Raw genomic sequence first — 14,369 nt, 5'->3', positions numbered from 1 at the left:
GTTAAGGCCTACTTCTTAGAAGAATGTTTATTTCAAAATATCACTGCTTTTCAACAATGCACCTAGTCACCCAAGAGAGCTGATGGAAATCTGCAAGGAGATGGGTGTTGTTTTCATGCCTATTAACACAGCATCCATTCTGCAGCCAGTGGATCAAGGAGTCATTTTGACTTTTAAGTCTTATTATTTAAGAAATATATTTCATAAATCTGTAGCTGCTATATAGATAGTAATTTCTCTGATGGATGTGGGCAAAGTCAATTGAAAGCCTTCTGAAAAGAATTCACCATTCTAGATGCCATTAAGAACATTTGTGATTCATGGGAAGATGTCAAAATACTAACACGAACAGGAGTTTGGACGAAGTTGATTCCAACCCTCCTGGATGACGTTAAGGGTGAGTTCAAGACTGCAGTGGAGAAAGTAGCTGCAGATTTGATAGAAATAGCAAGAGAACTAGAATTAGAAATGGAGCCTGATGATACGATTGAATTACTACAATTTCATGATGAAACATTAGTGGATGAGGAATAGCTTCTTATGAATGAACAAAGAAAGTGGTTTCTTGAGATAGGATTTACTCTTGGTGAAGATGCTGTGAACATTGTTCAGATGACAACAAAGGATTTAGAATATTCCGTAAACTTAGTTGATAAAGTAGTGGTAGGGTTTGAGAAGACTGACTTCAGATGTGAAAGAAGCTCTACCGTGGATAAAATGCTGTCAAACAACATTTGTTTGACAAGAGAAATCTTTTGTCTTAAGAGACCGTTGATGTGACAAACTTCATTTGTGTCTTATTTTTTAAATAGCCACAGTAACCCCAGCTTTCAGCAGCTACTACCCTGAACAGTCAGCACCCATCAGTATTGAGGCAAGTCCCTTCATCAGCACAAAGATTACAACTTACTTAAGCCTCAGGTGATTGTCAATATTTTTTTTAGCAATAAGGTATTTTTTAAATCAAGATGTGTACATTGACATTGTTTTCTTTTTAGACATAATGCTCTTCCACAGTTAATAGACTGCAGTATAGTGTCAACAACTTTTATATTCACTGTGAATCACTGGAGTGATTCACTTTGTTGTGATGTTTGCTTTATTGTGATATTTGCTTTATTTTTGTGGTCTGGAATTGAACCCACACAATCTACAGATTATGCCTGTATATACAGAATCGTAACAGGAAGTATCCTAAATACTTTCCAAGTGCTAGCTTACTTATTCCTCAGGTTGCTTTAACCTGACGAGTTTGTTTATGATTATCTCTATTTTCCAAAGACACAGGGTTAAGTACCTTGTCCAAGGTCACCCACTAGTAAGTGATAGAATCTAGACTTAAGTTCATTTGGTGTGACACTGGAGCCTGTACTGTTTAAATCACCATAGGAGTCTTTCTGCTTCAATAAAGTGTACCTTTTTTTGCGGGGGGTGGGGGGTGACCTGTGGCTTTCCTTGCTTCCTTCCTGATTTCTGTATGTCTTGAAACCACTATGTTTCGTTCATCTCTTCTTTCATCAAATATTTGTTGAGTATCCATTATGTGGTGCTGAGGGATAGCAGTATCCAGGTGGACCCTGAGGTGTTACAGCCTCTGTGCCCAACACTCATTGACTGTTGTAGCTTAATGTCTAGGAGGGAAGACAGGCATGGCAAAGGGAAACTCACTGGGGAGGGGGCAGGGACAGGGGAGCCAGGGTGCAAAGAACTCTCTGAAACTAGGACCTGAGAGGTGTAAAAGATTTAGCCAGGTTGGGAAGGGGGCGTGAGGAGAAGACGGTGGTATTCCAGTTAGAGGGAGTAGCCAAGTGCAAAGACCAGAGATCAGAAGCTGTGAAAAAGAGTTCAGAGAACTGAAAGAGCTTCGCTGTGGCTGAAGCACTCAGGGTTCTGAATTAGGAGTGGGAATGGTGAAGGGTGTAAATAGTATTAAAGTGTTCTGGGATCAGGCAGAAGGGTCAAATAACGGATTAACTTTACCCTTTGATCAGTTGGATATATTTATTGTAAATTTCTAGGATAATAAAAGCCTTGAAGCAGAGTGTATAGCATCAAAACTTGTATGTGTGTGGAGGGAGAGAGGGAAAAATAAAAACAAGACTCAATCGAAAGGAGGCAAGAAAGGAGAGAAAGATAAAATAGACGAGGTGAATAGCACAAATAAGATGGTAGATGTAAACCCTAATGTATTTGTAATTATATTAAATATGTATGTTCTAAATGTACCAATTAAAAGATAAAGATTGTCAGACTGATAAAACCCAACCAACCAATCAACTAACCCAACCAGCCATCCAACCAACTAACCCAACTAGGTGCCACTTTCACCTGACACAGAGGGAATACCTCCAGGAAATGAGAAATGACAAGAGGTGACCATAAGATAAGCTACCTCCATCTCCTTCCCTGTCTGTCTACCCTGGAAGCCACCACATTCTTAGGAAGGCCACCGGGTTTCCCACTGTAAGTGCAACGGAGGTGGTCCTGGGAGGTTAGCAGTGTCTGGGTTACTCAGGTCTGGCTTTCCCAGCAGCTTGTGAGGAACTTTTTGGCGGAGGTGGAGTGTCTCACTCACATCCCTCGTGCCTTCCATAGTGTTTGGCAGGCGGTAGCCCTTTAAGTAGCATTTATCATGTGTGTACATTTGATTTCCATATGAGATTGTAAACTCTTTGCAGGACAGAGAACCTGTTATACCTCTGAGTTTTCCTAATATCTACTACAACATAGATCAGTGTATAGTGAGTGATTCTTACTTAATTCTGTGAAGATGAAATCTGATTTCTGTAGAAGGATACTGTTCTACCTTTCAGCGATTTGGAGGTTTGTTTCCACAGCAGAGAAGAAATGAAAACCACTTTCTGCAATAAGGACCTGATAACCTACTTTTGCTTAAGTAGATTTTACAGTAGGAGAGTATATTCTTTTATTTCTTCTTTTCTTTCTTTTAGTTGTAGCAAGAATTTCTATTAAACTCCGTTCATTGGGTTAGAGACTCTTGTGGTGGTAGTGAAAAACTTATCCCTTGCGTAGCACCCTGTCTACACCTGTGAGTTCATTGGCCAGTCAGTGGCTTCAACTCCAAGCTCTAACAAGAAGAATATATTCTTTTTTAATTTTAAAGAGCATGATTTATTTAGTATAAAATAAATGCTTCACTCATATAGAAGCTGTAATGAGATATTAGTAGTAAAATAATAAAAATATTTTCCTTGGAAGAACTGCTGGGCAGACCGTATCAAAACAGCAATTTCTGTTTTTGGAATGAAAGATGCTATTGATTCTATTAATCCAAATACCAACAGTTCTGTGGTAAGAATGTGCTGCCTAAGAGAAAACTCACTTGGCGTCATGTAAGAGCTGCTTATTATGAATAGAAAGAAATTACATAATCCAAAGTAAAAGCAAGTCATTCTGCTTTTAATTACAGTGTGTAAACTTTAAAACATGGGCCCAGCGTCTAGTTGGATATACTTCTTTGCAGTAGATATTTTGGAAGCACACAGTGAAAAATACAACAAAGATGGCTGTGTGCCGGCCGCCCCCAGTGTCCTGGTGGCTTCACGTTTAGTGACTGTATTCAGTTATTGTGAAATCACAGAATTTTAAAGCAGGAAAAAGACCTCAGAAGTCTCTTCTTACACATTTGTCCTCCACATTAGAAAATAAGCCCACAGCGGTGAAAGGATTTTACTGAGGTCCTATAGCGAACTCCGGAAGGAATGTAGGCGTTGGACTCCCATCTGGCTTTCTTTGAGACTGAGCTTCCTCGCTGTTGCCTGGAAGCTCTTCTGTGGTTGTGGCCTCTTGCTGGCTTTAGTGTAGTGATAAGGGGGTAGCTATGAGGGTAGAGGGTAGGAGGAGGAAGGGAGAGAGGTTGAAAGAGAGAATGAGTCATTGTCATTGAGAGGGATTGAGAGAGAAGATGATAAAGAAGTATGTCTGCTTTGCTGCTTCTCAGAAGTGGTACCAATAAAGCAGTGCTCTGAGGCAGTGTCTGGTGAATAAGTGAGCTGCGGAGCCTGGCAGTGGTTGGGGTGTGGGAACATTCTATACCTGCCACTGGCTCCTCCTCATTCCTGTGCTGTAAACCCCATCTTGAGGTTACTGTGTCTGTGCTTGTTGCCTCTAATCCAGTCCAGCCGTACACGTAGCTGTCTCAGGTTATGGAGAGATGTTAAGGAGAGAAGGGGCAAATTGAAATGTGCATATTTTAAACTTTGTTCATTTTCAGAGTTTTTGAATCTTAGCAAAAGGATTTCCTGAGTATAACCTCACGTTTCCCTTTCTATTTGCAAATCTGAACAAAATCCTGTGACCTTCCTTGCTTACTCAGAGCTGGACATTGTAAGAGAAATCATAATGCACACTGATTTTCTGAAAGTATTTTGAATGTTTTAGTTACTCTTTCCTAGTTCACTCAGAGTCCGTTATGGATTTGCTGCTGTCAAAAAAAGTGTTGAAACCCAGCGTGTGGATGTGCAGTGTTGCTTTTAGCCCTGCAGGCAGTGCCCTCTGGACTTTTCAGCAAACTTCAGCTCTGACCTGAGTTACCTGCTTTGGCTCCTATTGCATTTACCTGGGGCCAGATTCTGGCTTTGAAATCTCTCCCTGAAGTCAGGTGGGAGCCTGGCCCAATGGAGAATGGCAGTCTTAGGCACTGATGATCAATTGCTGTTTTCCTTGCTAGCGTCATGATATCGAACGTACGAGTTCTCAGTAAATCATGTATTGTTTACTTGTTTTTGCTCAAAAGTCCGTCTCTGGTTACATCATTGGAAGCCTCTCAGTTTAACCTCTTCCTTTGTAGCTTCTATGGTTGGAAATAAATTGCGACAGTTAAAATCTTACTGCATGAGTAATATGTGTTGATTTTAGGAAAATCAGAAAATAGGGGTAAGTAAAAAGAAAAAAATATGAATAATTTATAATCCATCTGCCAGAGAGACCACTGGTAACATTTTGGTGGTGCATGTCTAAATTTTTAATGTACACTTATTTACATAACATTAAATATATTTTAATAAAAATGACTTTGGGCTGTATATATGATTTTGTACGAACATTTCTCATATGACATGTTCTATACATCTATCAGTAAATACAATTTTGTATTTTCAAAAGACAAATCTCTCTGTCTTTTTAAATACAGATACGTATAAAGAAAATAAAAAGGCCCATTATCTCTCAATCCATGTGACATGTTAAAGTGATTAGTAATAAAGGAAGTAACATTATTTGGTTGCTGACTATATGCCATGGACTGTTTTATGTGTTAGCTCCTTTAACCCCACAAAAGCCATCAGAAGTAGTTGCTATTATTAATCCTGTTTTGCAGATGAGGATACTGAGGCTAAGTGTTTAAGACAGTTCCCAAAGCCATACAGCTAGTAGGAAATGAGCTCAGATAGTCTAGCTCAAGAACCCATTTTTTTTTTTTGAGACGGGGTGTGGCTCTGTTGCCCAGGCTAGAGTGCAGTACAGTCTAGGCTCACTGCAACCTCTGCCTTCCGAGTTCAAGCGAGTCTCCTGCCTCAGCCTCCCGAGTAGCTGGGATTACAGGTGTGTACCACCACACCTGGCTAATTTTTGTATTTTTAGTAGAAATGGGGTTTCACCGTGTTGGCCAGCTTGGTCTCGAACTCCTGACCTCAAGTAATCTACCCACCTTTTCTTAACCACACACATACTGTTAGACTTTAAAAACAAAGTCAAACAATAGTCTTTCTCTATTTTTTAAGAAATCTTCCTCTATCAGCATGTATTGAACTACTTCCTTCTCCATAACAGCCACACAGACGTCCTTTGTATACTTTGGTTTAACTGTCCCCTTCACTACTGATGGACAATTCGATTGTTTTCAGATATTTGCAATTACAAGCAATGCGGCAATATTCTTATGCTAATGGTACTGTTTATTGAGTGATAAAATCAGCCACTATGGGTAAATGCATAGAACAGGGCCTGCTACATAGTAAGATCAGTGATTTCTATTATTATTAGTAATACTATGTGCCATGCACTATGGTTGAATTTAATTGTCAAAATATCCCTATGAGGTGGATACTGTTATTATCCCTGTTTTACGTTTGAAGGTATTAAGACATAACGAGGTTAAACAGTTCTTGTGTCATGTAGTAAGTGAAATCTGTGATTCGAACCCTTTTGGAGCTCGTGGTCTTGACTACTCCTATTTACATATGCCCAGCTTCAAGGGGATCAGAGATGGAGGAGGCCCTGGTATTGGCAAACATTAGTAGTGTCCACATATTCTCCTACCACAACGGTGTGAAATTGCCTGTATCTCTATGAACTTTGTAGTCCTGGGTATCACAGATGCTACAGTTTTTAACTGGTGAAAAATAGTATTTCAATGTAATTTGTAATTTATAGGCATTTGTATTTCTTTTTTTGTAAACTGTCTTTGTTCATGGTTTTATTGGATAGTTTTATTTTTAATGATTTTTATGAGCTGTCTGTAAAATAAAGAAATTAGATTTTGAATTCTCATATGCATTGCAGTGTCTTTCTAATATAACCATTTTAATGACTGTATTTTACATTTTATGGCAATACTATAGTTTATGTGCATGGTGGGAATTTTGTTCCTTCCAGTTTTTCGTTCCGTTGCTGTCAAGAACGTCCACTTATTATTTTCTTAGGAAATTTCTTAGAAGTGTAAATGGTGGATGGAAGGGAATATACATTTTTAAGGCATTGACTCGTATTTTCTGTCTCTCTAGAAGAATGATAAAAGTACGTTGACCATCAGGGTATGATAGGGTGCCTGTTTCTCAATAACCAATGATATTACATAATATTATTTTTAAAAGTCTTGGCCAATGTATATTTTTTTGATTATGAGTTAAGATTGAGACATTTTCCATATGTTTATTTGCAGTTAGTATTTCTTCCTTTGTGAATTGCCTGTTCATGCCTTAAGAAGGATTTTGACTATATGTGCAATTTAAAAAATTTTATAAAGTCAGTTATCTAACAGTGGAATGAATCTTCTCAACACTGATTGTGTTAGAGCAAAAGATACTGGAACTGTTTAAGGAAAGGCATGTTTATTAATTTACTATCATAAGTCAACCTTTATACTTGTTATCTCTTTTACTCTTTCTATTTTAATGTTATAGATAAAGAATAAGGGACTTGGGTAAGCCAAGTGACTTATCTATAGTTCCATAGTTGTAAATGGCAGAAATTGGCTAAAAACCCTCTTCTGCCTGACTTTTAGCATATTCCTTCCATCCCACCAAGTATAGCCTTCTACTCCTGAGCCATACATAATCCCATTAGTAGTAAGTTAGGTGGGTGAATATAGGCTTATGGTACATATTGGCAAAAAAAGAAAAAAGAAAAAAGAAAATTTCAGAAAATGTTTATCTAGAAATATTCTGTGCATTTCAGAAACTTGGTGTTTTTTTATTTTGATTTTTCTGCAACTATTTTATTAAGTAACCTGATATATTAGGGATGTAGAAAACGGCTAGGCAGAGACCTTTTGTTTAATAGCTCTGAGCTTTTCCTCTTCCCCACCCTTTCAAGCCTTGTCCCTTTTGAAAGCTTTGCTTCCCACCTGCCACCCAGCAGGCCTCAGCACTGCAGGGCATGAAACCTCTGCCCGCCTCTTGTCCTCTCCGCACTGTTATGTTTCTCTTCACATTCTGGTACTTAGAATGTTGCTTTTTCTCTTTCTCCAATGCCGTGGCAGCAGTACATGGTAACTGCTTCCCTTCTGGTCAAGGAAAAAGATTTTGTATTTTCTTTCCCTTTGACCTGTTTGTAATTAGCACTGCGGTCCACCCTTTCCTCCAGTGAGAAGCAAGGAAGTACCAGGCTGTAGTCAAGACTGCAGGACCTGCTGGATGTATAGCTAGGGGGTCTTCTGTGCTCCTTCGCAGCAGTTTAAACCCGAGCCCACCTTGATCATTGATTCTGAAACAGCACTCAACCCTTCATCCCTGTTCCTCTACCCCTTCATTCTCTGTTTTTTTTTTTTTTTTTTTGACTTGGTGTGTTATATTGGAGGTAGGTTCCTTCAGTCTCCCTCCACTAGGATGTAGGGTCCAGGGGAGGGGGGGTGTCCTTTTGCACGTTGCTCTGTGTGTTCCCTGGGACTAGCGTGTAGTGGGGCTCCATAAGTTCTTGCCGAATGGCCACAGGACTTGGTAGTGGAAAGTCTGATTTCATTTCGTAGGATTTGCTCTCCTTGCATCTTTTTCTCTCTTAAAGGCAGTGTTTGGATTATATGTGGCCCTCCCTGGGAAATGTGGTCAGCTTCAGAGGATGTTGAAGTCTCTGATCAGATCCCAGGGCCTGAGCCAAGTCAGAGCCTAGTTGGAGTGGACTGTAATTGACAGAAAAGATTTACATTTGAAATAACTCAGAGGTTGGTTTGAATCCTGTTCCCCACGTGTTTTTAGTCTCAGTTTGAGTTTGAGGAAGGCTTTTTGAGCCTTTTTCTTTATCTGTAACATGGGCATAATACTGCCTACCTTGGCTTGAAGTGAAGATTAGCTCTGACAATCTATGGAAACAACTGGTACATAAAAAAGTAAACAATGGTGGTAAAATGGTTGTTAGTATTTTAGTTTTCTTCTGTGTGATTTTCTACTGGTAAATGGAGTTGTTTCCTCGTTTGTATTGTAGGCTACTCAATGGTGAAAAGCTAGATCGGGTGGCTTTGGAGTTTGATGGTCTGGGATCTTGTCCTTCTGCCACCTAACAGCAATGTGACACTGTGCAAGAGCAAGCCTCTGTCTGTAAAGAACAATAAACGGTCATAATAGTAGTATCTACCTCAGGACAGAAAGATTTGATCAGCACAAAGTTTGGTTCATAGTAAGTCCTTAGTAACTCATATTCTATAGTTTAATAATACCAGCAGAATGAAAGAAGCTTAAACTTCATCTAGTCCAACTCTAGTACTCCCACTTCATGTCTAATTCTGCCATCTAGAGCAATAAAGATCAAATGGGTATCCTTTTCAGATACCGACTCTCATACATTTAGGATTGAGTCCTGTTATGAACTGACTTGTGTCTCCCTAAAATTCACATGTTCAAGTCCTAATCTGTAGTGTGCTGACTATTTGGAAGCAGGGCCTTCGAGAAGGTAGTTTAGGTTAAATGGGGTCATAGGGTGGGCCCTAATCCAGTAGGACTGGTGTTCTTCCAAGAAGAGGAAGAGACACCAGAGTGTATACACACAGGAAAGACCATCTGAGGACAAGAGCAAGAAGGTCCAAGCCCGTAAGAGGGCCGCCGCCAGAAACCAACCCAGATGGCACCATGCTCTTGGACTTCCAGCCCTTAGAACTTTGGGGAAAATGTCTGTGGCTTATGCCACTCAGTCTACTGTCCTGTTATGGCAACCTTATCAGACAAATCTAGATCCTTTTCTTATGTCATCAGTCTCCATTTTGAGGGGGTTTTCAGATGCCTCTGCATCATGGTCACCCTTGTCTCAATACTTTAACATGTCAGTGTTCTTTTTAAAATGGGAAACCCAGAGATGAACTCAGAGCCCCCAGGCGGCCTGAGCAGTTTGGGTGGTGGACACTGCCCTTACAGTGGAATCACAGATTGTGTGAGGTAGTCCATTTAATAATCCCCCAAGACTCAGGTCTACTTTATCCTATATTGAGTCTATTATTTTTGTCCAAATGCAAAGTTTTATCATGTTAATTTCAGCTTTTATTTGTTTCAGACTCTAGAAAATCATTTTTTTTTTAGAAATCTAGTTGGATAGGACCTTAGAAGGGTGGCCCAGCCAGCCTACCCACTTGCCCAGTGATGCTTTCCATGCTGTGTGTCTTAGTTCGAGCTGCTGTAGCAAATTATCATACACAGGGTGGCTTAAACAACAAACACTTATGTCTCACAGTCCTGGAGGCTGGAAGTTTGAGATTAGGATCCTTGGTGAGTGTCCTCTTTCTGGTTTACATGTGTCCAAACAGAGCTACCTAGTTTTCTGGCCTATTCGTATGAAGGCACTGATCCTGTTCATGAGGGCTCCACCCTTATGGCCTAATTACCTTACAAAGACCCTACCTCCAGATACCATCGTACTGGGATTAGGGTTTTCATATATGAATTTGGGGGGAACATGTTCAGCCCATTGCTCTCTTCCTAGCAGTGGCTGCCTCCATTGGTAGAGGTACTGTTTGGTTGTGAAACTTGTTCCGGGGTTGGATTCTTTCAAATGTTCGGAGGAATTAGCTATGTTGAGTCAAAATCTGACCCTGTGATAACTGCTGCTCTTTGATCACATCTGTATGTTTGTTATTCCTGCACCTGGCAGTCTCTTATAGACTCCCTGCTCCCCTCCTGTTATCTGCTCTGAACATTATAACAGCGTTGTATTTAGCATCATTGTGGAAAATCAATTCCATTTTCTTTTCACAAGCCGAAATTAGACAAATGGATCTAGAATTACATAAATAAAGTAGGAGCCTAATTGACAGAGAGACACTCTATTTGGTTTCTTTTAATAAATAGCTTTCATCAGATCATACTCTATGAAAATAGATTGAGGAAATAGGCTATTCATTCCTTATTATTTGAATTAGTAAGATTAATACCTTTCTTTTCTGTTTAGGATGATAGGCATTAAATCTTCATCGGAACTCTTTATAGTAGTTTATTTATTTTTATTTTTTTGCGACAGAATCTTACTCTGTCGCCTAGGCTGTTGCCTAGGTGGTGTGATCTCGGCTCACTGCAACCTCCACCTGCTGGGCTCAAGCGATTCTCCTACCTCAGCCTCCTGAGTAACTGGCATTACAGGCACCCACCACCATGCCCAGATATTTTTTATATTTTTAGTAGAGACGGAGTTCCACTGTGTTGGCCAGGCTGGTCTTGACCTCCTGACCTCAAGTGATCCACCTGCCTTGGCCTTCCAAAATGTTGAGATTACAGGTGTGAGCCACTGCGCCTGGCCTCTTTATAGTATTTTAGAACTGGAAGGGACTCTCTGAATCCTATCTTCCACATCCCTCCGTGGCAGAATTACCTTTTTCTGTGCCAGGTCCCCTTCCTCTTTGAGGGACTCAAAGGCAGATGTGAGGCTTGGGACTCAACCTCCTTGTGCTGAAGCCAGGGGGCTTCAGCCTCCTTCCCCCACCTCTGGCCGTCAGATTGGGCATGTGATCTGAGCACAGTCAACCCCACCCATTCTGGTATTTTCTCAGGAGAGTAGTTCTGTTTGTGAAGACTCTTGGAGCCAGCTAGGCCGGTTGATGGGGCATTGTCCTGATGACAGTGTTCAGGGTCCAGAGCCCAGGTCCACGGGAGGGGACTGTCCACTGAGGGGAGGCCGTGGTGGCCGCAGTGGCTCGGGCAGCCTGTGGTATGGCAGAACCTTGGCTGAGCTTTGCCCTACTTGCTCCTGCTTGAGCCTGGATGTCCGGCCCTCCCGGAGACAGGGAGCTTCACCAAACCTTACCAGTAAACACACACCTTTTCTACCTAAACTGACTTGAGTCCGTTTCGTTTTTAACTTGTAATCTACGTAGGAAGGTCCTTATTTGACTGTTTTCAACTCGTGGCCTAGGACTCTGGGGTTTATTCATTCCTGCCTAAGCACATGTGAGGTCTGCATGGTCTCATTAAGGAATGCACTCCCTGGCGTGGATAATTGCTGGTTATGTGGCAGCTAGGAATTTTTTTGTCCTTTTTTTTTTTTTTTTTTTTTTTTTGAGTCAGAGTCTTGCTCTGTTGCCTAGGCTGGAGTGCAGTGGCGTGATCTCAGCTCACTGTAATGTCCGCCTCCTGGGTTCAAGTGATTCTCCTGTCTCAGCCTCCCGAGTAGTTGGGACTACAGGTGCACACCACCACACCCAGATAATTTTTGTATTTTTGGTAGAGACAAAGTTTCACCATGTTGGTGTTGCTGGTCTTGAGCTCCTGACCTCATGTGTTCCTCCCACCTCGGCCTCCCAAAGTGCTGGGATTATAGGCGTGAGCCACTGCATCCAGGCCTCTCATCTTTAACTGATTGATTTTCAGAGGACTATTCTAGGAAAGATGAAATGTTTTCAATATTTCAAAACAGGTGCTGTTAAGAGAAGGAAGATGGATGGGGAGCATGCTGGGATGTTGGCATTTAGGACATGGGAAGTTGTATAAAGGTGAAACTATGTCTGATTGGTAGAAAAATTACAGTCTAATTAGAAATGCTGAAGTTTTTCCAGACCTTTAGGGTATTCATCAAATTGCAAATAAAAAAAAATAAGAAATGTTGGTTTGCCAGGGATTAGATATATTGGGGGAAATGAGGTCGTTTCTTGTTTTTCCTTTTACCTAGCATTTCTTTCTTTCTTCAAAATACTAGCTAGTGTTTATTAATTTTACTGTGCAAGCAGGAATATACATAGACTTTAAAAATTCTTAAAGCTGTAAGTATTTTGGGTACTGTTTTAAAAAATCCCTTCTGGGGAGATTTAAAAAAAAAAATTTTTTATGGAGACCATGTATCTGTTGTGTCTACAGACCCATAATGATGGAATCATCATTTGCTCCTAAATATTTGCTCTTCATGACTAGAATTTTTGGACTTTGAACGATTCTTGGGTTTACTTTAACTTACAGGTATGTTTACAGGAACTCAGGTCTGTGGAGTATGATAGCCAGGGCTAATAGTTATGAGAGATCCCATGTAATAATTTGAATACTGAATTTACCTAAAGATGAACATTCAAAAGATCAAGGGCATTTCATTAATGTGGTCTTAAATTATTTTGCCAAACAAATAAGGTATAGTGACCTCTCTTTAGAAATGGCCACTAATAAAAAGCTGTTGGTATAACGTAACTTTTTTTAACAAGAACTAAAACATGCATACATTGTCTATCACTACAGAGTTCCCTGTTACCCAGAAATTTTCTGGTTATTACCACAAATTTATAGTGTACTGTGGATTTCTATGCAATTGAACGTGAAGCTAATATTATAGTCATTTTATTGCTGGCTGCTGTTGCATTGAAATTTAGATGTCTTATTTTCAGGATTGAATTAAGACATTGTGCTTTGTAGGACACTTTAACAGTCAACGAATATTTGTGGGAGAGGGGTTTTTAAGAGAATGTATGGTTATGATGTGACTGCTTTGCACTTTACTGCTGTTATTAAAGTAGATTCCAGTAAGGTAAGCCATTCTGGAAGGCATTGCTGAATATTACCTCCTTCCCCTCAAGAAATGTTTGTTAAGTTAATATATTTGATGTTGTAATTTAAAGATTTAAAATAATATTTTCCTTTTCATAGTAGACACTTTGGAAGGCTATATACTTATTGTCTTGTTTTTCTAAGACCAGCCGAGCGGGCGCAAAAGAACCAGCGGGTAGGCAAGTGTAACAGCAAAACTGCTGGTTTATTTTGGTAACCTAAGGTGTGTGGGAGAAATCTGTCGGCCTCCGGCGAAGGAGGCCGGCAGAGTCCCCCCGTGGGGCTCTCGGACGGACTTCCCACAGTCCCGACATCCCGACAGGACTGGGGCTGTAAGAGGGCCGCATGGCTCAATGGCGGAGAGCGGCTTTTCTAGGAGTGGGAGGGCAATAGGCGGGGCACGGGCGTGTCAGGGGCGTTCCGCAGGTGCGACCAGGTAAATCTTGGTCTCTTCAGATTGACGTCACCTGGCGCATGCCCAGTTGGTCTGCACCCTCCCTGGGCGCCGGCTGCATTTTCGCGCGCGCGGGAAGAGTTGGGGGTGGGGATGAAGAACCCGGAAGTGCACCATCTTGCCTCGGTTCGTCCAAACACTTATTTCTGTGATGTTGCAATAACTCAACACATGCTCTGAATCTTTTTTCTTTGGAATTGTCTTCATATCCCCCACTGCATTTTAAAAACAACCCCAGTGGTGTTGGGCCTTTAAATTTTTGTGAGTTGATTTTTTTTTTTTTTTGGAGACATAATCTTGCTCTGTCGCCCAGGAGTGCAGTGGCGTGATCTTGGCTCACTGCAACCTCCACCTCCTGGGTTCAAGTGATTCTCCTGCCTCAGCCTCCTGAGTAGCTGGGGTTACAGGCGTGCCACCGTGCCCAGCTAATTTTTTGTATTTTTAGTAGAGATGGGGTTTCACCATGTTGTCAGTGTTGTGGGAAGTCAGGGACCCCGAACAGAGGGACTGACTGAAGCTGCGGCAGAAGAACATAAATTGTGAAGATTTCATGGACATTTATTAGTTCCCCAAATTAATACTTTTATAGTTTCTTACGCCTGTCTTTACTGCAGTCTCTGAACATAAATTGTGAAGATTTCATGGACACTTATCACTTCCCCAATCAATACCCTTGTGATTTCCTATGCCTGTCTTTACTTTAATCTCTTTTTTTTTTTTTTTTTTTTTTTTTTTTT

At 40.8% G+C, this 14,369-nt stretch overlaps 1 protein-coding gene and 1 non-coding gene across 2 annotated transcripts in view; one reads left to right on the top strand and one right to left on the bottom strand.

Annotated features, from left to right (window-relative positions):
* The window catches only part of PSD3 (pleckstrin and Sec7 domain containing 3), a 483,052-nt gene that overhangs the window by 32,277 nt on the left and 436,406 nt on the right, over window positions 1–14,369 (top strand). The window lies entirely within an intron of this gene.
* LOC111545793 lies at window positions 2,950–3,103 on the bottom strand. The gene has a single exon (XR_002732548.1). It is a non-coding gene; the product is annotated as a small nucleolar RNA SNORA62/SNORA6 family (small nucleolar RNA).

Source organism: Piliocolobus tephrosceles, chromosome 7 (assembly GCF_002776525.5).
Source record: "Piliocolobus tephrosceles isolate RC106 chromosome 7, ASM277652v3, whole genome shotgun sequence".
NCBI lineage: Eukaryota > Metazoa > Chordata > Mammalia > Primates > Cercopithecidae > Piliocolobus > Piliocolobus tephrosceles.
The sequence above is the reverse complement of the archived record's forward strand: the minus strand, read 5'-3'. Positions and strand labels throughout refer to the sequence as shown.